Genomic DNA, 26,126 nt, shown 5'->3' on the forward strand with positions numbered 1-26,126 from the left:
GGGGGGTGGGGGCAAGAGTGACAGTGAGGAGAGGAATTTTCTTCCCCAAACAGTAGTGGAGGCTAAGTCACTGAATATATTTTGAATCAGATTCTAAAAACCAGCTCATGCTGGTAGGACCATCCACTTTTGTTCCAACAAGGAAGAACAGATAAAAGCAGAACAATATTAAGTAGAATTTATATTGCACAAACTGCCACTTTTATATATAAAACTAGGACAAACACTCAAAAATGTAACTTAATTGATGTTCAGCAGCTTTGTGCTGAAGCTGTTGTGACCCAAAATAACTAATTAATGAACTAAAGTCATCATTTCTAGTTGATTAACATTTTTCATTATAATTCTATGAACTGATTTAGACAGATTTTTTGATCTATAAAAATGTCAGGATTATGGCAAAGACTTGGCAAATGGAGTATAATGGGGAAAATCTGAAGTTGTTCATTTAGGAAAGCTAATAGAGTTTTAATCATGACATTCAATTCCCTTTGCAAGTAATGTAATGTAGAGATGTTATGCTTCAGTTATACAGGACATTGGTGAGACCACATCTGAAGTGCTATGATCAGTACTGGTTTCCTTATTGAAGGAAGGATATAAGTGAGTTGGAACCAAGTCAGAAGATTTACCAGACTAATACCAAGAATTGACATGGGCTCTTATGAGGATAGGTTGGGTTGACCAGGCTTGTTTCTGGAGTTTAGATTAGAAAGATGCAACTTAATTGAAGTGTTTAAGATCCTGAAATGCCACGACATGGTGCACATGGAGAGGATATTTCCTTGTAGAAGGTGTTATCATTTAAAACAAAGTTGAAAAATTTATTCTGAGGTTTGAGGTTTTGGAAATCCCTTCTACAAAAAGCAGAGAGTCTTTGAATATTTCTAAGTCAGAGGCAGATAAATTCTTACTAAGCAAGGATATGAAAGATTCTTGGGGGTCAGCGAGAATGTGAAGTTCAGGTTAGCCATAACCTCATTGAATGGCAGAGCATTAGTGGGGACAATTGGTGCAGAAGGCAGAAAAGTAGATGCAAAGCCATGCAGCCAAAGTTTTTGGTGGGTGGGGGGTAGTAAAAGAGGAGAAGGTGTGAAGCAGAAAATAATCCCCATCCCAATTTCTTCTGATTGAAGGATATAAGGCTGGTACACAAATCAAACTTTGCAGATAACCTACTTTCACCTTTACAACATAATTGACTTGGACCTCACTACTTCATCCTACTGCAGACGGATGTTGAAGCCAAGCCTTTGTAACACCCAGGTCTGACTATGTTCTAACGTTCCACTGGCCAATTTTCCATGCACCATACTGGAGTTCATCCAAAAGTCTGCAGCTCATCTTGTACCACATCAGCTTTTGCTCATGCATCCTCAAACCAAATTGGTTGTTAGGCTTTCTGCCTCTTGTTTATGATCCTTTATTTAAAAATCATGTTCATGAGTTTAATTCTTCTCCATTATTTCAACCCTTTTCTTTCATCCTTACTCTGTTTGGTGCTATAGTCCAATCCATGTTCTCCATATTCAGAAACCAGCTTGTTTGTATATAAATACATTTTTCACCTCACCATCAGGAGTTCTCACTGCAACCACTTGGGCTTACTACTTTGAAAGTTTTTTCCTTAAGCCTTCCATCTCTCCACTGTTCTCTCCTACAACTGATAAGCAGGGACAATATTGTTGGAGAATATAACTTTGACTAAACTATTACTCATCTCACCTTGTTGCGTGGTCATCAATTCTGTTTCTTACACCTGTAGATATGCCAAAGCATTTTACATCAAAAAGATGCCAGATAAAAAAAAGTTTCTAATTTATTCATCCCACTGGACCATGTACAAATTTTAAAAAGATCAGCAGTGAAAGCCAGGATTCTAGTCAGTAACAACAGTTGCATTTAAGTATCTTAGTACTGAACAGATTAACAGTTGACAGGAACTGTATTTTTCCAACACTGATATATAAATGGCTGTTGTCCCGTGGCCTCATTGCTGACTTTAATTTCAGCTTGGACCAAGTCTGCAGAGCTGTCCGATTTAAACAAAAACAAATCTGATATTTACAAACTTTAATATCAATGGCAGGAGTCAGAATTAGCATTTAAAATATCTGCATTCTGGAACAGACGGGGTTAAGAACTACAATGGTATGTTAGGGAGAGGAGACAGCCTAATGGTATTATTGCTGGATTGTTGATCCAGAGATTCAGGTCATGTTCTGGGGATCCAGGTTAGAATCCTGCCATGGCAGATGTTGGAATTTGAATTCAATTTTTATTTATTTTTTTAAACCAAGAAGAAAGGAAACACCTGAGTGGCCAGTGATAAGCAGTGCCCTTCACATCAAAGGAATTTGAATTCAACAAAAGTCTGGAATTAAGAGTCTAACGATGACCACCTGGTTCACTCCTGTCCTTCAGGGAAGGAAACTACCATCCTGACCTGATCTGGCCTACAGGTGACTCCAGACTCTAAGCAATGTGGTTGACTCTTCCCAGCCCTCTGGGCAATTAGGGATGGTAATAAATGCTGAACTGGCCAGTGGCATCCTCATCCCAAGAACGGAAAAAAAATTCCAGTAGAAATAAACAGAAACAGACAAACAAATTGCAAGACCCATTAGTGATGAAATGGTGTTCAACAGATGTGAACACTTTTCCCCTTTTTGTGTTAAAGGGTAGGTATTTAAAAGATAAACAAAATTAATTTAGTACTGTTTTATTGTACAAATGTCTGTTTACTTCTACAATTAGAAGCCCACAAAAAAACTGATTCAACAGGATTAAGATGCTTAAGTAGAGCAAAGAAATAATATAGATGGTTCTGAAACTGGACAACTCCAAAGGAAAATAACTGGAATCAATGCTCGAAGGTTGCCAAAGGAATAATTATCAATAATCAACAGAATGTGAAATGGCATTTTTTTTATTCCAAGTCAATAGTCATTTCAGAACTCAGTTTTGATCAGTTACTATGAGTCTGCCTTACTGCAAACCAGATGAACTGTGGCAATTTAACACTTTTTCAGTTAACCTATTGAGGGAAAATAAAAGATTGAAGTCCCGTTATATCAGAATCCCTGACACTTGTAGCAGAAATAGTGACAAATTTGGTTTAAATTCCTAACTTTCCAACTCAAATCCTTAGGAATGTCAAGTGACACATATATCACCTAGTTTAATTGAGTGCTACAAATAGGGAATTTAAGACACTATTTTTTGGGACTATTTGTTTATTGTGAACTGGAGTAATGAAGTGACCTGATCCAAATTCTTAGGACAAGCAGCTTGCATGGATTGATTGCTAAACGGTATACAGTTCAAACTTATCGAAGTCTCACTGGAAGGTGTTAGGAATATCTATTCAACTCCAAAAAAATATGGAGTTGGGAATTTGAAAGATAGAAACACATTAAATACAAGGCCTATTTAAATTCACTTTACCACGCAGAAGGGCTTTGAGAGAAGAACCCAAAATAATATCTGCTCTCAGCATTTTCTTTAAGATACCCTGAACCTCAAATAAGCCAGTAGGAAAGAAGCTGAGAGAAAAAAAAGGCAGAGAGATAGCATATCCAGTTTCCATTGCTCAGCACTTTGAAAGTGAGTGGGACCTTGCACTCAAACTAAAGAAACCAAGTTTGCGAGGAATTAAACAAGACTGGAAAATTAGCCAAACTTTAGAAGGAGATCTCCAGGGTAATTCTCACCATAAATGTCAATTGAAGGATTAGACATTATCTGATTGGAAAAGAAAGCAAATGGAGAACAGCTTTGGATTGGTTTTGGGAGGATGCAAGTGCTGAGTCAAGGGTAAGGTACAAATGTGAAGGGGATTTTCAGTCGGTCGGTCATAGAAATGTACAGCACATTTTAAAAAAAGTTAAATTGTGGGTCTTCAAGAGTATAAAACTTACCTACTAAATAGCCAATTTTTGAGTAAAAGTCTTAACTTGAAATTTTGCATAGTTCTTTTCATTAAAGATTAATATTCTCATTAAGTTATGGTTTCTGTAAGAATTGTAAAATGAGAACAATTTACATGACATTATATGAATGCATACTTTATTGACAACTTGCATTTGTGCAGCATCTTTAACACAAAAAGAAAAATGCTCTAAGATTTTAGAAGATTTGTAGCTCAGGTTGTGGTTCCAGTTATAAGTTTGCTCGCTAAACTGGTAGATTGATTCTGACATTTTGTCAACATGCTAAGTATCATCAGTGAGCCTCCATTGAAGCACTGGCGTGCTGTCCCACTTTCTATTTGTTTGTCGTGGTCTGTTGTAGTGGGTGATATCACTTCAGGTTCTTTTTCTGAGAGGTTGATAAATGTGGTCCAACTCGGTGCGTTTATTGATGGAGTTCTGGTTTGAATGCCAGGCTTCTAGGAATTCTCCTGCTTGCCTTTGTTTAGCCTGTCCGAGGACGGACATATTGTCCCACGTCAGAGGTGTACAGCATGAAAACAGACCCTTCGGTCCAACTCTTCCATGCTGATGAGATATCCCAAACAAATCTAGTCCCACCTATTGGCACCCAACCCATATCCCTTCCAAACCCTTCCTATTCATATACCCATCCAGATGCCTTTTAAATGTTGTAATTGTACTAGCCTCCACTACTTCCTCTGGCAGCCCATTTCACACATGCACAACCCTCTGAAAACATTGCCCCCGAGGTCTCTTTTATATCTTTCCACTCTTACCCTACAACTATGCCCTCTAGTTCTTGACTCCCCCATCTCAGGGAAAAGACCTTGCCAATTTACCCTATCCATGCCCCTCATGATTTTATAAATCTTTATAGAGGTCACATCCCAGACTCTGATGGTCAAGGGAAAACAGCCCCAACCTATCCAGCCTTTCCAGATAGCTCAAATCCACCAACCCTGGCAACCTTGTAAATCTTTTCTGAACCCTTTCGAGTTTCACAACATCTTTTCTAAAGAGGGAGATCAGAATTGCATACAATATTCCAAAAGCGGCTTAACTGATGCCCTGTACAGCCACAACATGACGACCCCCCCCCCACCTCCGCCAACTCCGGTACTCAATACTCTGACCAATAAAGGAAAGCATACCAAATGCCTTCTTCACTATCCGATCTGCGACTCTACTTTCAAGGATGCTGAAAATGTGTTGCTGGAAAAGCGCAGCAAGTCAGGCAGCATCCATGGAGCAGAATCGACGTTTCGGGTATGAGCCCTTCTTCAGGAATGAAGAAAGTGTGCCAAGCAGGCTAAGATAAAAAGGTAGGAGGAGGGGCGTTGGAAATGCGAAAGGTGGAAGGAGGTTAAGGTGAGGGTGATAGGTCGGAGAGGTCAGGAAGAAGGTTGCAGCTTAGGCAGGTGGTATTGAGTTCGAGGGTTGGGACTGAGACAAGGTGAGGGTGAGGGGAAATGAGGAAACTGGAGAAATCGGAGTTCATCCCTTGTGGTTGGAGGGTTCCTAGGCGGGAGATGAGGCGCTCTTCCTCCAGCCGTCGTGTTGCTACAGTCTGGCGATGGAGGAGTCCAAGGACCTGCATGTCCTTGGTGGAGTGGGAGGGGGAGTTGAAGTGTTGAGCCACGGGGTGGTTGGATTGGTTGGTCCGGGTGTCCCAGAGGTGTTCTCTGAAACATTCTGCAAGTAGGCGGCCTGTCTTCCCAATATAGGGGAGGCCACATCAGGTGCAGTAAATGATGTGTGGAGGTGCAGGTGAATTTGTGGTGGATATGGAAGGATCCCTGGGGGCCTTGGAGGGAAGTAAAGGGGGGGGGGGGGTAGTGTGGGCGCAAGTTTTGCATTTCTTGCGGTTGCAGGAGAAGGTGCCAGGAGTGGAGGTTGGGTTGGTGGGGGGTGTGGACCTGACGAAGAAGTCACGGAAGGAGTGATCTTTTCGGAATGCTGATAGGGGAGGGGAGGGGAGGGAAATATATCCCTGGTAGTGGGGTCCATTTGGAGGTGCATAGCATAGAGCATAACAACATGATGGCTGGAGGAAGAGCGCCTCGTCTTCCGCCTAGGAACCCTCCAACTACAAGGGATGAACTCCGATTTCTCCAGTTTCCTCATTTCCCCTCCCCCCACCTTGTCTCAGTCCCAACCCTCGAACTCAGCACCACCTTCCTAACCTGCAATCTTCTACCTGACCTCTCCACCCCCACCCCAGCCTATCACCCTCACCTTAACCTCCTTCCACCTATCGCATTTCCAACGCCCTTCCCCCAAGTCCCTCCTACCTTTTATCTTAGCCTGCCTGGCGCACACTCCTCATTCCTGAAGAAAGGCTCATGCCCAAAATGTTGATTCTCCTGCTCCTTGGATGCTGCCTGAGCTGCTGCGCTTTTCCAGCAACACATTTTCAGATCTGATCTCCAGCATCTGCAGTCCTCACTTTCTCCTCTCCTTTCAAGGAACCAAGAACCTGCACTCCAAGGTCTGTTTGTTCAGCAACACTACCCAGGACCTTACCATTAAGTGTATAACTCCTGCTAAGATTTGCTTTCCCAAATTGCAGCACCTTGTTATCAAAATTGAATTCCATCTGCCACTCCTCAGCCCATTGGCCCATTTGGTCCAGATCCTGTTGTAATCGGAGGTAACCCTCTTCGCTGTCCTGTCCCTCAGGATTTTTCCCTCCAATAGCTTGCCCACCACTGACATCAAGCTCACTGGTCTGTAGTTCCCTGGCTTGTCCTTACCAACTTTCTTAAATAGTGGCACCATGTTTGCCAGTCCCTAGTCTTTTGGCGCCTCACCTGTGACTATCAACAATATAAATATCTCAGCAAGAGAGCCAATGACTTCCCAAGTTTTCCACAGATTTCTGGGGTACACCTGATCAAGCCCTGGGGAGTTATCCACTTGTATGCGTTTCAAGACATCCAGCACTTCCTCTTCTGTAATATGGACATTTTTCAAGATGTCACCACACAAAAGCTGCCTTGCTGACCTTTGAGGGGCCCTATTCTCTGCCTAGTTACCCTTTTGTTCTTAATGTATTTATAAAATCCTTCTGGATTCTCCTGAACTCTATTCACCAAAGCTATCCGCTGTCCCTTTTTTGACTTAATTTCCCTCTGAAGTACACTCCTACTGCCTTTATACTCTTAAGATTCACTCGATCTATATTGACATATGTTTCCTTCTTTTTCCTAACCAAACCCTCAAATTTCTCTAGTCATCCAGCATTCTGTATACCTACTAGCCTTTCTTTTCATTCTATCAGGAATATATTGTCGTGGAACTCTCATTATCGCACTTCTAAAGGCTTCCTATTTCCCAGTCGCCCCTTTACCTGTGAACATCTGCCCCCAATCAGCTTTTGAAAGTACTTGCCTAAAACCAAAATTGGCCTTTCTTCAATTTAGAACTTCAACTTTTAGATCTGGTCTATCCTTTTCCATCACTATTTTAAATCTTAAAGAATTATGGTCACTGGCCCCAAAGTGCTCCCCCACTGATACCTCAGTCACCTACCCTGCCTTATTTCCCAAGAGTAGGTCATGTTTTGCACCTTCTCTAGTTGGTACATCCACATACTGAAATCAGAAAATTTTCTTGGAAATGCTTAACAAATTCCTCTCCATCTAAACCCTTAGATTTAGTTCCGGTCTATGTTTGGAAAGTTAAAATCCCCTATTATTCTTACATATAAGAGATTTCCTGTCAAATTTGTATCCCAATTTCCCTGACTATTAAGGGATCTATAAATACAATCCCAATAAGATGATCATCCCTTTCTTATTTCTCAGTTCCACCCAAATAACTTCCCTTGATGTATTTCCTCCCTCAGTACAGTTGAAATACTATCCCTTATTAAAAACACCACTCTCCTGGTCCCTCTTCATCTATGTGCAAGGGTACTTGTGATAGTTGGTCATATTTTTTGGTGGCTAGCTGGTGATCATGTATCCTGGTGGCTAGTTTCCTGCCTGTCAGTCCAAACTAAATGTTTGTTGCAGTCCTTGCAGGGTATGTTGTACATGATGTTTATTCTGCTGTTGTTGGTGCAGGGCCCTTTAGATTCATCTAGAGATGTTTCAGTTTGTTGGTAGGTTTGTGGGCTACCATGGTGCCAAGGGGCTGGAGTAGTCTGGTCATCATCAGATATATGGTAACGTGGCTAGTGTATCTGGATGTGTTGTGTCTTTTAGATTTGTTGTTTGAGCACAGTCTGCCAATGCTTATCGGGTACTCATTGTTTTTGAATGGATTGTATAGGTATTTTTCTTCTGCTGCTCGTAGTTCCGCAGTGTGTTGTGGCTCGTTTAAATAATATCGTGATGCAGCTGTTTGTGGTGTTGTGATGATTGCTCCTATAGTTGAGTATCTGGTCTCTGGTGTGTTGCTTTCCTGTAGATGCTGGTCTGCAGTTCATTCCACTGTGACACCTAGGAAGGGGAGTCTGTTGTTGTCGTCTTCCTCTTTGGTGAAATTTATGCCAGTAAGGACGGTGTTAATGATATTGTAGGTTTCTTCTAATTTGTTCAGTTTCATGACGACAAAGGTGTCATCCACATAGCAGACCCAGAGCTTGGGTTGGATCAAGGGGAGGGCTGTTTGTTCGAGTCTTTGCATACTTTGACTAGTAGTGAGGTCCGTGTTTCTTTGGCCAGGCTGATGCGAATTGGGCCATCACGTAGAAGGAGACTATGACTTTATCATCATCATCATCATCTATCTTGGTGTCTTCACTGATGTTAAGCAATTCTTAGGTGGATTGGATGGAGTGGAGTGAGTCTTCTACTAGGTATTTCAGCTTACAATGAAGTTCCTTTGCTAGTCTGTATGTTGGCGTGTTGGGAAGAGACAATGGGTCTGAGGGGCCCAGGAATTGTATACCTTAGGTAATCCGTAGAAACAGTATGTGGGATCCATCAGGTTTCATCGTTCTCCTTCAGGAGAACTGCAGACCAGCATCTACAAGAAAGCAACACACAGACTAGATACTAAATTATCGGAGCAATCATCCCAATACCCACGAATGGAGCTGCATCACATAATTTAAGTGAGCCACAACACACTGTAGCACCCAGGAACTACATGCAGCAGAAGAAAAATACCTATACAATGTATTCAAGAACAACGGGTACTCTATAAGCAGTCTGCCAATCCTTCAAACAACAAACCTAAACAAGAAGGCACAACATGCCCAGAGACTCTAGCCACATAGCCATATATCAAAGACATATCTGAAACAATGACCAGACTACTCCGACCCCTTGGTATCATGGCTGCCCACAAACCTACTAAAAAAAAGCTACTGATGAACCTAAAAAGTTCTTTGAGAAGGTGACTAAGGAAGTGGATGAGGGTAAAGCAGTAGATGTTGTGTATATGGATTTTAGTAAGGCGTTCGATAAGGTTCCCCATGGTAGGCTAATGCTAAAACTTCGGAGGTATGGCATTGAGGATACATTAGAGGTTTGGATTAGGAATTGGCTGGCTGGAAGGAGACAGAGGGTAGTAGTTGATGGATTATGTTCATCTTGGAGTGCAGTTACTAGCGGTGTACCACAAGGATCTGTTTTGGGACCATTGCTTTTTGTTATCTTTATAAATGATCTAGAGGAAGGACTTGAAAGCTGGGTAAGCAAGTTTGCGGATGACACAAAAGTCGGTGGAGTTGTGGATAGTGAGGAAGTGGTAGGTTACAGCGGGATATAGATAAGTTGCAGAGCTGGGCGGAAATGTGGCAAATGGAATTCAATGTAGCTAAGTGCGAAGTCGTTCACTTTGGTAGGAATAACAAGATGATGGATTACTGGGATAATGGTAGGCTACTTGGTAGTGTGGATGAGCAGAGGGATCTTGGTGTCTATGTACACAGATCTCTGAAAGTTGCCACCCAGGTAAATAGTGCTGTGAAGAAGGCATATGGTGTACTGGGCTTTATTGGCAGAGGAATTGAGTTCCGGAGTCCTGAGGTCATGTTGCAGTTGTATAAGACTCTGGTGAGGCCTCATCTGGAGTATTGTGTGCAGTTTTGGTCGCCATACTATAGGAAGGATGTGGAAGCTTTAGAACGAGTGCAGAGGAGGTTTACCAGGATGTTGCCTGGAATGGTAGGAAAATCTTATGAGGAAAGGCTGAGGCACTTGGGGCTGTTCTCATTGGAGAAGAGAAGGTTTAGGGGAGATTTGATAGAGGTGTATAAGATGATTAAGGGTTTAGATAGGGTAGATACTAAGAACCTTTTACCGCTAATGGAGTCAGGTGTTACTAGGGGACATGGCTTTAAATTAAGGGGTGGTAGGTATAGGACAGATGTTAGGGGTAGATTCTTCACACAGCGGGTTGTGAGTTCATGGAATGCCCTGCCTGTATCAGTGGTGAACTCTCCTTCTTTATGGTCATTTAAGCGGGCATTGGATAGGCATTTGCAAGTTATTGGGCTAGTATAGGTTAGGTAGGATTCGGTCGGCGCAACATCGAGGGCCGAAGGGCCTGTACTGCGCTGTATCCTTCTATGTTCTATGTTCTATGACCCTGTATCAACAACCAGCAAAATGTCATGTACAAAACATCCTGCAAGGGCTGCCACAAACATTACATTGGGCAGGCAACAGGACACACGAGCACCAACTAGCCACCAAAAACCATAACCAACTATCACTAGTATCCATACACACAGACGAAGGAGGACACCACTTCGACTGCGACAATACATCCATCCTAGGACAGGCTAAACAAAGACCCGCATGGGAATTCCTAGAGGCCTGGTATTCAAACCACAACTCCATCAACAATCACATTGATTTGGACTCCATTTACCAACCTCTGAGAAAAAAGGACCAGAAATTATAACACCCACCTTAACATACCAAGACACACAAATAGAAAGCAAGACACAACACCAGCGCTTTAACGGACGCTCACTGATAATGTTACCTAGCATGATGACAAAATGTCTGAGAATAAAATCTACCAGCTCAGTGAGTAAAATTACAATCTGAATTATTGGCTTTTCTTTGCTCCCAACTTTGGAAATGTGTTTAAATCACCTGGCCAAAGGAGCCTGTCTGCATTGTTCGTTTCTGTCACTAGTACGCAGACATTTCCAAACCTTCTCATGTTTAAAGTTCATAAATACCAAGCCTAATCTAAATTATATAAGTGATTCACTTCTTGATTTTATTATGGAGAATATTTCACCATTCCTTTTTCAAAATGGGCAAAAACTTAAGGTGAGGAGTCAGATAAGAAAATCTTACTTCTCTGCACTATGACTTCTTTGATATAAGTGGAAAATGTCAAAAAGAATCTCTGCTCCACTGACATCAATTTAAACAATCTCACTATGGTAAGCAGTAGCAGAATACCAAAACTAACCAGGACACCAAATCAGAGATTTAAGAAAACGGAGTAAACATTTTGCTGGCACCTGCATCACCAAAGCTCTCATGTTTCTTAAAAAAAGTCTGCAACTCATTCCTTTAAAAAATGAAACTAGACAATGAACTCTGCCTCAAGCCTCAATGCCAGCAAAATTTCTTAAAAAATAGAAAATCTTTTAAAATCAAAAGATGCTTTCAGTGACTTTTTATTCATTTCTTCTGCAATGACAGATTGTAAACATTTCAAATGGTGTATGTTAATCCATCTTTAGAAGAATAAACACTCAATAATACTAAGTGCGGCCCATTAATATTCCCATTGACATTACATTTACATTTAAAATGAGCAATAGAAATATTATTTGAATTATTGCCAACATAGTCAAGAACATTAATGGCATTGGACTGATATACATCAGTGCAAGGGTTACAATACTTTCTCCTGAACTGTACAGATATTTTCCTCAGGTGCCAAAGATTTAGTCAGAATTACCCAAAAGTCATAATTGTCTGTGGTCATTTCATTTAAAATTGAAAGCTAAAATAACTGCTAAAAACAAAGCAAATTCAAATAAGCAAACTTAACATCAATAAAGTGCCTTAAATGTTTCGCCTGCATTTTCAACTGCAATTAATATTTTTAAGAGTACAATCATAATAGAATATCAAACTACTGTCCAAGTATGCAGTTGAAACTAAAAAGCAAAATACTGTGGAGGCTGGAAACCTAAATAAAAATGGAAAATTCTGGAATTCAGCAGTTCTGCCAGCATCTGAGGAGGGAGAAACAGAATTAACTTTGGAGACCAGTAAAACTCTTCAGAACTCAATACAAACTGGACTCAAAACATTAACTCTGTTTTTCTTGCAGCGATACCGACAGACCTGCACCCTGTTTCAACTGCATTAAAACAATCTGGCTGACCAAAACGTATTCAGTATCCAGTGTACAGATACTTTATTTTTGCTTGTGTTTTTCTTCAAAAAAAAATACAGGTCACTAAGAACAGAACTATATGAAGGCCTGAGGTTAATCTCCAAAATGATGCATGACCAACACTAATGGACTGAGCAAACACTTGGCCCGTGAACCTGCCACAGAGATGTAACACTGAATTGTTTTAAAATCAACAACTACAGCAGATAAACAACGCATGATTTAAACAGCAGTAACACAAGGACAAGAGGGGCAACAATATTTTCCAGCCGTCCGAGTTGCAGCAACAATCAAAAAAAGTATAGTTCTATACTTGTGAATATCACGACTGGAAGTGATAAATAATCAGTGTTCTCCCGTTATGAAAACAACGGATGAATTTCACTATCAAATGAGTTTATATATTTTCAGTAGGTAAACACATTCTCCCCATTTATTCTGTACTATCACTCGAGTTAAACAACATTTCAAATCACAGCTCATGAAATAAATATAAGTTGACGAATGTACACGGACCACAAAAATCCGCCCACTTGCATTCCTTTAACCTGCTACGTGCATGCAGCTTTCAAACTTGGCTTATATTAAACCAATTCACAAAATTAATTCCACCAATGTAGAACAAAATAAAAAGATGCATAATGTCAAATACAAGTTACACTTCTGAAATTTTGGGGTAATGGTGGTGGATGAGGCTGCTCAACAGTACTGCAGTCAGCACAGTGTTAACATATACTCGACATTTGCACAGGGGCGTTAACTATGAATGAAAGTAAAATGCTATTGCCCAGTATACTTTGCAAATCAAGACTTGGAAAGCCGCAAAGCTTTTGACATCAATACATTTTTTTAATATTTAGACGAAAACGACACGAAATGATTCGCTAAGCCTCGCTTTTCCCTCTGGAAAACTGCCACATCTGATGTGGAATTGTGCAGCGGGGAAAGAACTCAAGATACATTTATGGCGCTCATATTTATTATGCTCCTGAAGAAGGATTTAATCCCTTCATGTATAAGATATACGATTATAAAAGATATATTTGAATGTCCAGTTATCAAGCACCTAAGGGAGTCAAATGAAATTGACATGGAACACGAAGTGGGGTTTAGTGTATGTTCGAGGAAGTGATCGTGGAGCATTACCAGCTGGATAGTTCGGTGATGGTGTCTGACCGATTCGCCCACTGTCGCGGTGTCTGTTACCCATTCCCAGAACCCCTCCATCCCTACCCCAAATCCTCCTAAACTTTTCATCTGCCCCGTTCTGGGGCTGTCTGCTTCCGTCACTTTCATCCAATCTTTTGCTCCACTCTGGGACTCCCCTCTCATTAAGCACCCCTGTAGTGTTCCTCCCCTCTCCCCACGCTCACAATCGGGGTGGCTGCACACGGGCGTTCTGCCCCTTCTCTCCGATCGCAGGATTCTAGGGGTGGGGGAGTTGTCCTGACACCAGTTGTATCCCCTTTCCATCTGGTCAGCCACTGATTGAGGAGTGTCCGAACTTCTGCATATATCGGGGGGGGGAAGAGATGGGGGTGCCTACTCACCACCACCCGCCCCGTTTCCCCTCCCTCAAAACAAAAGGGAGTGTGTCCTCATTACAACTCCCATGGGGAAAGAGTCTGTCACCATTTCGCCACCCTTGTGGAGGGGGTTCTGTTCCCACCACCTCAGGGAAGTGGGGCTTCTGTCCCTGTATCCCCCTACTCAGGGAGGAGGGGTTCTATCCCCCATATCCCGCCCCCCTCAGGGAGGGGGTGGTCGGTTCTCATATCCCCCACCCCACCGAGATGGCGGGGTTCTGTCCTCATATCCCCCTAGCTCAGGGAGGGGGGTCTGCACCTATTCCCCCGCCACCTCGGGGGGGGGGGGGGATCTGTCCCCATATCCACCCCTCACCTCAGGGGAGGGGGGGTGTGGGATCTGTCCCCATATCCACCCCTCACCTCAGGGGAGGGGGGGGTGTGGGATCTGTCCCCATATCCACCCCTCACCTCACCTCAGGGGAGGGGGGGGTGTGGGATCTGTCCCCATATCCACCCCTCACCTCAGGGGAGGGGGGAGGTGGGATCTGTCCCCATTACCTCACCTCATGGATCTGTCTTTATATCACTCCCTCCCTCCCTCAGGAAGGGGACAGAACGTCTGTTGTGGTGTCTGTCCTCACCCCACGGGGTGTGTGTGTGTGTAAATTCCCTACCCTTTCCCTCCCATCCAGCACTATCCCTCCCCCCTCAAAACAAGAGGGGCTGTGTCCCCTTGTCGGTTTACCCCCTTTTTCTTCCCCCCCCACCCCAAAACCCGCTCTGGGTGGGTGGGTGGAGGTAGAGGGTACCCGCCCGCAGGTGTCATGGGGAGAGGGTTGGGGGGGGGTGGTCTCCAAACCCTCGCCCTGTCCCTATCCTGGGGGGAGGGGGGGGCAAATGGAGGAGTCAGGGGCTCAGCCCCGTCAGTCAGTCAGTCACACTCACCCGCCGGGCCCGCAGCAGCCACACAGACACTTCCTCAGGCACTGGCCTCCCCTTGGATCCTTCTCACCGGAATAATAATAAATAATGATTCATAATAAACTGGAAGTGTTTACACTGTTGAAAAAAAAAGAGGTGGGAAGAGAAAGGTTGAACGTATGCGGTGGGGGGGGGGTACAATTAGTGGGGCGGTTTAACACTTTCCTTCCAGAATGATCTTTCCCCCGTGCGCCCCCCCGCGCGCGCGGGGAGAGGCCGGGCCGACGTGGCCTGTCCCAGTGACTGAAGGTAGGGAGGGAGGGGGAATGGGGTCGCTGCCAAATAATGAGCTCTCCATTGACCAGCAGCGGCGGCGGCCGCCGTGCGCCTGCGCACTGGCTGCCTCCCCGCGCACCTTTGCCCAATAGTGGCACCGCCGCGGGGCCGGCTCGCGATCCGTCCCTTCCCCCCCCCCCCCCCCCAAAAAAAATCTCCCCTCAACACAGGCACAACCTCCCCAAGAGCAAACTCCCCGCCACGCACCTCGATCCGACTCGGAATTCGGCGGCGGAGCGGGGAGGGAAGGAGGATGAACGCACCCATGACATTACAGATATCCGGCTCCGGGAATTACGACGCTCCATAACCGGCATTTAAAGAGACCGCCGTTCTGCGCCTGCGCGGTAGCCCGCCTCACCCCCGAGCTGTCAAGTTGTCAATCACTGTCCCAGGGTCTGGCTACACACCGATGTGTGCACTCGCACACCTGATCTCTGTGTGTGTCTCCCCAGTGCAGAGTACATTGAATTGCACTGACAGCTACGCTCTCAGTGTCACCGCTTCCGAATGCATTTAGTACTGCCATCCAAAACCTGAGTTAGCAACTTTATAAAACCGCTGCAAGTAACCATTCCCCTTTCCATAACACTTCGGTTCTTTCTCTATGACAGGCACAATGTGGCTTTGCTGTGCGAGCTCTTGCTGCATGCTGTAATTGCGTCAAATGAGTCCAATTGGGTTCAAAATCCACGGAGACAAGATATTTGCAAACACGCCCTCCGATTTTCAGAGAAACTGTATTCCAAGTGTGCTCATACTGTATTTTTAAACTCGCGCTCAGTGCTGCAAGTACTTAACAGTAAATTGCAGCAAGTTATGTGTCATTGTCGAAATAATAAACGCATTGGTCTCTATTTGAGTCCATTGTAACTTAATACAGTACATCTAAACTGAACGTCTCTGTTTTTCCCACAGTTATCTGGCAACCATCCCAGTTTGTTCAATTTGAACGTTTCGATTTACTTAAACAGCCAGCCAGCTCTTTACATTTAGTGCCCCTCTGCTAGTCGAGGTACTAGTGAAATTGTTATCCATTTTGAAAGCATGTCGCCTTACTTTAAAAATAATTGTACGACTTCGTACCACACAATTCAATTTACAATCTGTTCAAAAGGGGCAACGATAAAATCTAAACTAAAAACGCGTTTGTTTATTTTTGACTCAAAGCATCAATATAAAATCACTTTTAGATGAACACTCTGGTTGAGAACTTCAAACAGTAAACAAAACAGCCGTGTCGTTAACAGTAATCGCTTTAGCACATCTATTTTGTACTTTAGGAATCGTCCCTTGCACCTTTATTTACAAGTTTCCAGTCTGTAGAAGTAACACCCTGCTGTAGAAAATGACATGTTACAGCATAAGGCACATTGAATTTAAAATTTGGGATTTCAAACAAGTAAGCATTTTGACATCCAGGGGCACATGCATTTTTAACAACACGGTTTACTTTTTAGAAGCACACACTCCGGGAAACCTTGCTTAATAATCAGTGCCATAGACTTGCCCTGGTTATCTGCACATCGGTTACTTGCGAGCCTGACCAATAAATCTCTTGCAGTTCGCTCTTGAAGCATGGAATTGGAACTACTGCATTACACCGAACTTGAATTATGTATCCCCCAATGTAAACTTTGATAAGTCACAAAAAAAGTTTACCTCGCACGAGTATCTTACCTTTGAACGGATCTTTAACAGTAGAAAGCAAAGATGTGACCTGAGTTTGTGATATAGTGATTTTCACATTACTCATATGTGGGCTGACCTCGCAATCATGCTTACATAGCGTTATAAATAAGCTATACATACACCACGCATTGTAGGATGGGCAGCAGTGAAACGGAGTTTCCATGGGTTCTGCAGCCTCAGATACTGGTTCTTGTAGGTGTTTTCCCCACTGGCCATGGACGTAAGAGAGGAGGGGGAGTGTAGTTTTTGATAAGGGATAGCATTACTGCTGTACTTGGGGAGGTTATTCCTGGGAATACACCCAGGGAAGTTATTTGGATGGAACTAAGAAATAAGACAATCCCTCTTTGGGATTGTATTATAGACCCCCTAATAGACAGAGGGAAATTGAGAAACAAATTTGTAAGGAGATTTCTGTTATCTGTAAGAATGATCGGGTGGTTATGGTGTGGGATTTTAACTTTCCAAACATAGACTGGGACTGCGATAGTGTGAAAGGTTTAGATGGAGAGGAATTTCTTAAGTGTGTACAAGACAATTTTCTGATTCAGTATGTGGATGTACCTACTAGGGAAGGTGCAAAACATGACCTCCCCTTGGGAAATAAGGCTGGGCAAGTGACTAAGGTGTCAGTGGGGGAACACTTTGGAGCCAGCAACCATAATTCTATTAGTTTTGAAACAATGATGGAAAAGGATAGACCAGATCTAACAGTTAGAGTTCTAAATTGGAAGAAGTCTAATTTTGAAAGTATTAGGCAAGAAGTTTCAAAAGCTGATTGGGGGCAGATCTTCGCAGGTAAAGAGACGGCTGGAAAATAGGAAGTCTTCAAAAATGAGATAACGAGAGTCCAGAGACAATATGTTCTTGTTAAGGTGAAAGGCAAGGTTGTTAGGTGTAGGGAATGCTGGTTGACTATAGAAATTGAGGTTTTGATTAAGAAAAAGAAGTAAGCATATGTCATATATTGACAGCAGAGATCGAGTGAATCCTCAGAAGAGTATAAAGAGAATTCTTAAGAGGGAAATCAGGAGGGAAGAAAGGAGGCATGAAATAGTTTTGGCAAATAGGGTTAAGGAGAATCCAAAGGGAGTTTCAAAATATTTTAAGGACAAAAGGATAACTAGGGAGAGAATAGGACCCCTCAAAGATCAGCAAGGAATCACAGGAGATGGGGGAGATGCTAAATGAGTATTTTGCACTAGTGTTTACTGTGGAGAAGGACATGAAAGATATAGAACGTGGGGAAATAGATGGTGAAAAATGTCCATATTACAGAGGAGGAAGTGCTGGATGTCTTGAAACCCACTAAAGTGAATAAATCCCTAGGCCTAATCAGGTCTACTCAAGAACTCTGTGGGAAGCTAGGAAAGTGATTCCTGGGCCCCTTGCTGAGATATTTGTATCATTGAAAGTGACAGGTGAGGTGTCAGAAGATTGGAGGTTGGCTAATTTAGTGCCACTATTTAAGAAAGGTGGCAAGGAAAAGCCAGGGAACTATAGACCGGTGCACCTGACATTGCTGGTGGGGAAGTTGTTGGAGGGAATCCTGAAGGACAGGGTATTCATGTATTTGGAAAGGCAAGGACTGATTAAGGATAGTCAGCATGGCTTTGTGCATTGGAAATCATGTCTCACAAATTTGATTGAGTTCTTTGAAGAAGTAACAATGAGGATTGATGAGGGCAGAGTGGTTGATGTGATCTGTATGGACTTCAGTAAGGCATTCAACAAGGTTCCTCATGGAAGAGAGATTAGCAAGGTTAGATCTCATGGAATACAGGGAGAATGAGTCATTTGGATACAGAACTGGCTCAGTGAGAGTTGTTTTTCAGACTAGAGGCCTGAGACCAGTGGTGTGCCACAAGGATCGATGCTGGGTCCACTGCTTTTCATCATTTATATAAATGTTTTGGATGCTAATGTAGAAGGTATAATTAGTAAGTTTGTCAATGACATCACAATTGGAGGTATAATGGACAGCAAAGAAGGTTAGCTCAGAGCTCTAAGGGATCTTGATCAGATGGGCTAATGGGCCGAGGAGTGGCAGATGGAGTTTAATTTGGATAAATGCGAGGTGCTGCATTTTGGAAAAGCAAATCTTAGCAGGACTTATACACTTAATGGTAAGGCCCTGGAGAATGTTGCTGAACAGAGACCCTGGAGTGCAGGTTCATGGTTCCTTGAAAGTGGAGTCACAGGTAGATAGGATAGAAAAGGAGGCATTTTGTATGCTTTCCTTTATTGGTCAGAGCATGGAGTATAGGAGTTGGGAGGTCATGGTGCGGCTTTACAGGATATTGGTTAGGCCACTTTTGGAATATTGCGTGCAATTCTGGTCTCCTTCCGATTGGAAGAATGTTGTGAAACTTGAAAGGGTTCAGAAAAGATTTACAAGGATGTTGCAGGGTTGAAGGATTTGAGTTACCAGGAGAGGCTGAATAGGTTGGAGCAGTTATCCCTGGAGTGTTGGAGGCTGAGGGGTGATCTTATAGAGGTTCATAAAATCATGAGGGATATGGATTGGATAAATAGACAAAGTCTTTTCCCTGAGGTGGAGTGTCTAGAACTAGAGGGCATAGTTTTATGGTGAGAGGGAAAAGATATAAAAGAGACCTAAGGGGCAACTTATACACACAGAGGATAATGAGCTGCCAGAGGAAATGGTATGATTACAGCATGTAAGAGACATCTGGATGGCATATGAGTAGAGGGGTATGGGCCAAGTGCTGGCAAATGGGACTAGATTATTTTAGGATATCTCGTGGGCATGGATGAGTTGGACCGAAGGGTATGTTTCCGTGCTGTACATCTCTATGACTCTGTGATGGAGGACAAAAGCAACATTTCAGCTTGTCAAATTCTATTCTAGGTCAATTTCTGTAGAAAACTGTTCCATTTAATAAGGTTATGCAGGTGAAATATTATCTTCAAGATTCTGTCGTTTTCTCACTGTAAGTTATGTACTTTCTGTTTCAGGTCTACCATTGGGCTGAGTGTCCACATGGTCTTAAAACCTGACCTGAGAAACAAAAGGAGAGCAGCACAGCCTGTCTTTTCTCTCAGATTGTCTTCCCATATCATTTGTTTGTCTCTCACCTCTTCCTCACTCCTTACTCTACCGAAGAATCCTCGAGATAACTTGCACAGAATCAGGTTGAAATCACTCTGAGAGAAATTAATATCCCCTACCTCTCGCACTATGAACATTGAACACCCGTTTGTGGTAGGGACAGCCAGTATAAATGTAAAATTATCACGGGTAACTTATTTCGTGTTGGCTCAAGAGTGGATTAACTACATTAGGAAAGTAATGTTTTATTTGTGTCCTGTTGGGTACCTTGCTTGATATTAATTCTGCTAAAATTTGGAAATTAGAGAACATGGAAACAATTGTCTTTGACTAGATTTGACTGCAAAAAGAAACACAAGTGTGTCACTGACTGATGTGCTTTATGTAGAGAGTTCGCTTTAAATCTATTTATCATTGCTTAGTAAACAGTATGGACACAAAATCTAGGCATACATATCACCGAATTTCAAACACTGCACAGTTCTTGAGTCTATATTATAGGAAGGATATAGAGCCATTGATACATATTTAAAAAGATTGATAAAGGTGGTAACTGAGCAAAGATAATTTACTTAGCGAGAGAGGCAAACATACAGGGGCTCTTTTCTTTAGATAAGAGTTGGCTGAATGGTGATCTGATAAAGGTTGTTAAGATGATAAAGCTTTTGATAGGCTGGAGGTAAAAGATAGGGCTTTCACTTATGGTGCAAACCAAGAAAAAAAGACAAAAATATAATTCAGTCACTAATAAACCTAACAGCAAAGTTATCTTTACCAAAAGCGTAGTGTGAATGTGGAATGCACCTCTGCAATTCTGCAAGTTACAGAATTCTTACCAGTCTCCTGCATTTTATTTATGTCATATGGATAATTTTTTCGTATTGATCAGTTTAAGAATGAAATCAAGGCGTTTTATTCTTCTTTTTTCGAAAGATTCATTCAGTTTAAAGAGGTGCTTGAAGTTCAGTTCAATTACATTCTAATTATTTGTTCAGGGAATGTGGATGCAGCAAAAATAACCACCTGTATTGACATAGTGCCTTTAGCATTGTCAGCATACCAAGATGTTTTACACGAGTGGAAATCTGACAATAATTAGCATTGACCCAACAAAGGAAACATTAGATAAGGTGGCCAAAACGTTGATAAATATCGAAGGTGGACTTGAAGAAATATGTTAAACAATGACAGAGAAGTGGAAATATTTGCAGAGAGAATTGCAGAGAACAAGGCCTCAAAGAATGAAGGTATGGCCACCAAGGATGGGTCATGGAACTGAGTATGTACAAAAAGTCAGTCTGTAAGAAATGCAGAGTTCATGGAGGATTACAGCATTGCAGAGAAGCTTGCATTAATGATCCACCACTACTTGTCCTTGTCTACATCATTATAAATCCTAACTGCTGCTGTCTTTGTGGTCATGATGCTTCCTTAATAGGGCTAGGTATGGACTTCCAGAATACTGATTCACTAATTGAGAAGCAAGAGTGATTTTTGTCTACGTTGAAATGGATTGTGACTTTCTATTCACACAATATTGGTATTCTTGGCATCCTTGCAGGTAGAGGCTGAGGGAACAGATTTATTGCTAAAATAATCCTCGTGACTTGCAGCAGTGGATCCAGTTGATAATGTAACCAGAGTGTGAATGACAGGTGGGATTGATTTTTGTCTTATAAGCATGAATCACTATTCAGCTGGAAAATAAATGTAAAAGAACACCCCTTCATAGGGTCAGTAGCTGTATTGTGGCTATAGAATACTGGAAAAGATGTTACTACTGACAATATCACTTTAGTTTTTGAAGATTTTTGTTTCCTGATATACACCTTTAAAATACACATAAGTTAATTAATTGCTTATTGAAATACAAAGTAAAATTTCAAAATTTGCTGAAGCCACCAAACTTGGAGGAATGGCAAGGAACAAGGATTATATTAATTGACTGTGATAGGATACAGGTCAGGTTAGCATAATGGACATGTGGGGGCAGATGAAATTTAATGCAGAAGTGTGAGGGCATGCATTTTGGGTGAAAAGGATCAGCGGGGTCAATATTGATTTAATGGCATATTTCTAAAGAGTACACAAGTTGAGAGGGACAGAAGGACTCAGATAGACTTTTGTGAAGTCAGCAGAACATATTGAGGGAGTTAATAGTGAAGCATGTGGAATCCTTGGTTTCGTAAAGAGAAAAAAGTGAGGACTGCAGATGCAAGAATCTATCTAACTTGCCTTAAAGATTTTCAATGACACTATGAAATCTTCTAAAGCAGAACTTCAAAATTCCACAACCCTCACAGAAAAAAAACCCCTTCATTTCTGTCCTCAAAGTGACCCTTAATTTTAAGACGGTTTTTCTTGGTTCTAGACTCAGGTTTCAACATTCCCTCTCTATCCAACTTGTCTGACCATTCTGCAAGGATGTGTGCTGGTGAGGTAAAAGGAAGATTTATCAAAATAGTTCAAGGGATGAGAGATGTTAGCTACAAGGTTAGAAGAAGCTGTGCTTGTTCTCCTTGGAGAAAAGATGATTTAGATGGATGTTATGAATAATTTAAATTAGGTAGATAAAGAAAGACTGCTCGTATTATTTAAATGTACAGGTGTAAGATTTTGGCGAAGAATTGCTGGGAAGAACTTTAAACTGTGAGTGGCAATGCCATGGAAAGCAGTGACCAGGATTGGGATTAGAAGCAGTTTTGAGATTCCATGTCCCAGGTGCCAAGACTGAGTACATGTAAGTGTGTCAGTCTCTCTACACGCCTGTCACTCTGCATGTCTATCACTCTTATGTCCCAGGGCAGAGAGGGGACTGCGGAGAGGCATGTTGGAGCCTTAATGAAGAGGGTATGCCTGCAATGCAGACCTTGGAAGTAAGGAGGGTGGGATGTGGGGGGGAACCTGATGTGGATAGGAAAACCCATTCGGGAGATGCCAAGGCCATTTTTCTGTCTGAGCCTCGAGCAGAGTGAACTGCTGAGATTTTCTCCTGCCTTGAACTCAGCCTCTTAATTGAGGTCAGGTAGGAAGTAGCCCTTGAATGGCTAATGATTGGCTCTAGGCCTTACCTGTCTCACACAATAGTGTTGGTAGGCTGGAGGTTGGTGTGAGGGTGGCAAGAAGACCATCTGGAAATTGTACAGACCCTCCCACCTGCAAACCTGTGATGGAGGACCTTACTCCCCATGGGAAAAAAAATCAGCTCAATTTTCTTGGAAGGCATTGACAAATTAAAGAGAAAGGGAAAACAGCTCCCTGCTCACTCTCACCATTAGCAAGCACACAGCTGTAACCACAGCAATTTTCTTGCCCCAAATGCCCTTAAGCATTTTGGAATGTCAACAAAACAGGGGAAAAAAAACGAGCAGACAACTTACAAAAACAACCTAATCTTCAAAACAAACTTTCACAAACACCACCTGGACCAAATGAAACCAAAACAGATCTCCCTATCAAAGTAATGGTGCAACAATTAATGCACAAACCGAATCAATCAAATAAGAACTGATTATATTACAAGTGCGGTAAGGTCCCATTCGTTAGTATAAATCTCATTGTAGAACAATTTTATTTTGATCAGCTGGAAACTGTGAAAATTCATTAGGCTTAATATTCTTTAAACTAAAAATTCTATGAAGGTATAATATCAGTTTCTGACTGAAGAATAAGTGACAGACATGCTTCAAGAATTTCATCCATTCAAATAGTGAAAAGGCTATATAAGTTATAGGACACATCAGTTGATGAAGAAAATGGTAAGCTGACCTATATTGGCAAATCAGTATAACAAATGTGTGGGGCAGTCATCTTGACATTGTATAATGCTTTGGTCAGGCTGCAACTTTAATATTGCATTCAATTCTGGCTGCTGAGAAGCAAGAGAAATATCGAAAACCTGGAAAACAACCTGTCACGGTGTAAAATTATTGTGTATGAATAACAGATAAAAACTTGCAACCCAATCTTGCAAGGTAGGAATGGAGACAGATCTTAGAATGATAAAATAATTGAACGATAGAGCACAGAAGAGGGTCCTTTGGCATCTTTTGCCTGTGTCAGCTGTTGGGTAGAGTATTCAATTAACTCCACACCCTCGCTGTTTCCCATAGCCCTGTATTTTTTTTCCCTTTCAAAAATGTATTTCATTGTTTTTGAATGTCATTACTGAATCTGTTTCCAACACCTTTTCAGCCTGTGTATTCCAGATCATTGCCTTCTCTGAATCTTTTGTCAAGCGTCTTAAATCTTTGTCTTCTGGTTACTGATTTTTCTGACACTAGAAATAATTTATCTTAATTTATTCTTTCAGAACCATTCATAATTTCAAACAAGGAGAAAGTGAGGACTGCAGTTTGTTGGAGATCAGAGTTGACAGTGTGGTGCTGGAAAAGCACAGCAGGTCAGGCAGCATCTGAGGAGTAGGAGAATCGACATTTCAGGCATAAGCCCTTCATCAGGAACCATAATTTCAAACAAGTCTATCATAAATCTTCATAACATTCTTTGCTGTAAGGAGAAAAGCCCTGGCTTCAAATAAATGGGTACCCTCAAATTTGGAGTTAAAAGTTATGAAGAAACAATGCAGAATAAAAAAGTTTGAAGCCAAGCATTGCTTCAAATCAAATCGCGGGAGTAGGACAAAGGAATTGTGGATACAAGCAAAGAACATTACAGCGCAGTACAGGCCCTTCAGCCATTGATGTTGCGACAAACTGTGAAACCAAAAGAAGCCCATCTATCCTACACGATTCTATTTTCATCCATATGTTAATTAAACGACCATTTAAATGCTCTTAAAGCTGGCGAGTCTACTACTGTTGCAGGCATTGCTTTCCATGCCCAACTACTCTGAGTAAAGAAACTACCTCTGACATCTGTCTTATATCTATCACCTCTCAATATAAAGCTATGTTCCCTTGTGCTAGCCATCACCATCCAAGGAAAAGGTCTCTCACTGTCCACCCTATTTAACCCTCTAATTATCTTTTATGTCTCAATTAAGTCACCTCTCAAACTTCTCTCTCACGAAAACAGCCTCAAATCCCTCAATGTTTCCTCATAACACCTTCCCTCCATAGCAGGCAACATCCGAGTACATTTCCTCTGAACTTTTTCCAAAGCTTCCACATCCTTCCTATAATGCAGGACTTATACACAACACTCCAAGTGCGGATGCACCAGAGTTTTGTACAGCTGCAGCCTGACCTCGTGGCTCCGAAACTCAATCCCTCTACCAATAAAAGCTAACACACCGTACGCCTTCTTAACAACCCTATCAACCTGGGTGGCAACTTTCAGAGATCTATGTACCAGCACGTCGAGATCTCTTTGCTAACAAAGGACAAGTTCAGGACTGTTATCATAAAGTATTTTTTTCTAAAAGAAGGTGATTATTACTCAAGATAGTTTTCTTGGTAGTGCGATAGAAAAACAAAAAGTCAAAGTCTGTCAAGACACTTTGGCACAATAATAAGAGATGTTGGATGTTTCTGTAGATAAATGAAGTGACTGGCACCCTTCATCTGTGCATCTCCATGATGTAGGGTGCACACTTACTCTCTCTAAAGGATTTACCTGATTTATTTCAATGCAGAAAGCAAGACTCAGATCATTAGAGACATGTTTTGATTCTGATATACATGCAGGTTGAGGTATGGCTGGAATTTAACTGGTTAAATAGACTGATGGCTATCATTAATGCTTTTCAAATCAGTACCATGTTTCTTGTTACAGTCAAGGAAAATAGGAGCAAATTACTATAGATACTGGAATCTGTACTGAAAACAAAAATATGTTAAAGATCACAGGGGGTCTGGCAGCACCCATGGAAAGAAAGAAAGCTAATATTTCGAGTCTAGATGACTCTCCATAAGAGCTGTGAAACAACCCTTGACATTGATGCATATAAATCAAGATGAGAGTGGTGCTGGAAAAGCACAGCAGGTCAGGCAGCATCCAAGGAGCAGGAGAATCGATGTTTCGGGCAAAGGCCCCTCATCTGGAATGCCCGAAATGTCAATTTTCCTGCTCCTCGGATGCTGCCTAACCTGCTGTGCTTTTCCCGCACCACTCTAATCTTGACTCTAATCTCCAGCATCTGCAGTACCCACCTCCATCTACTGATACATACGAAGAGAATTAGTACAGATCAAATGCTTTGTCAAAAAGGTATGTTTTAAGGAGTGCTGTAAATGAAGAAAGAGATAAAGCGGTTTTTGTAAGATATTGGTGAGATTAGGACATAAGCTGCAGCAACCAGCAGCAAAGAGGTTAACATAGGGGCATAAAAAAGACCAGAATCGGAGAAGT

The 26,126-nt window shown here is 42.0% G+C and overlaps 1 protein-coding gene across 7 annotated transcripts in view; it reads right to left on the reverse strand.

Moving 5' to 3' along the window:
* The window catches only part of LOC132830900 (zinc finger protein 652-like), a 73,108-nt gene extending 56,342 nt beyond the window's left edge, over positions 1 to 16,766 (reverse strand). For 2 of the 7 annotated variants that reach the window (XM_060848833.1, XM_060848837.1), the window contains exons 1-2: positions 15,257 to 15,431; positions 14,738 to 14,851 (exon numbers count right to left, since the gene is read on the reverse strand). The gene's annotated coding sequence lies outside the window, so the exon portion shown is untranslated. Of the gene's footprint in view, positions 1 to 14,737; positions 15,155 to 15,256; positions 15,432 to 16,729 lie in introns of those variants that run through there. The other 5 variants (XM_060848835.1, XM_060848839.1, XM_060848838.1 and 2 more) reach the window with 5 other exon arrangements.
* Between the last annotated feature and the right edge of the window lie 9,360 nt (positions 16,767 to 26,126).

This window comes from Hemiscyllium ocellatum, chromosome 32 (assembly GCF_020745735.1).
Source record: "Hemiscyllium ocellatum isolate sHemOce1 chromosome 32, sHemOce1.pat.X.cur, whole genome shotgun sequence".
NCBI lineage: Eukaryota > Metazoa > Chordata > Chondrichthyes > Orectolobiformes > Hemiscylliidae > Hemiscyllium > Hemiscyllium ocellatum.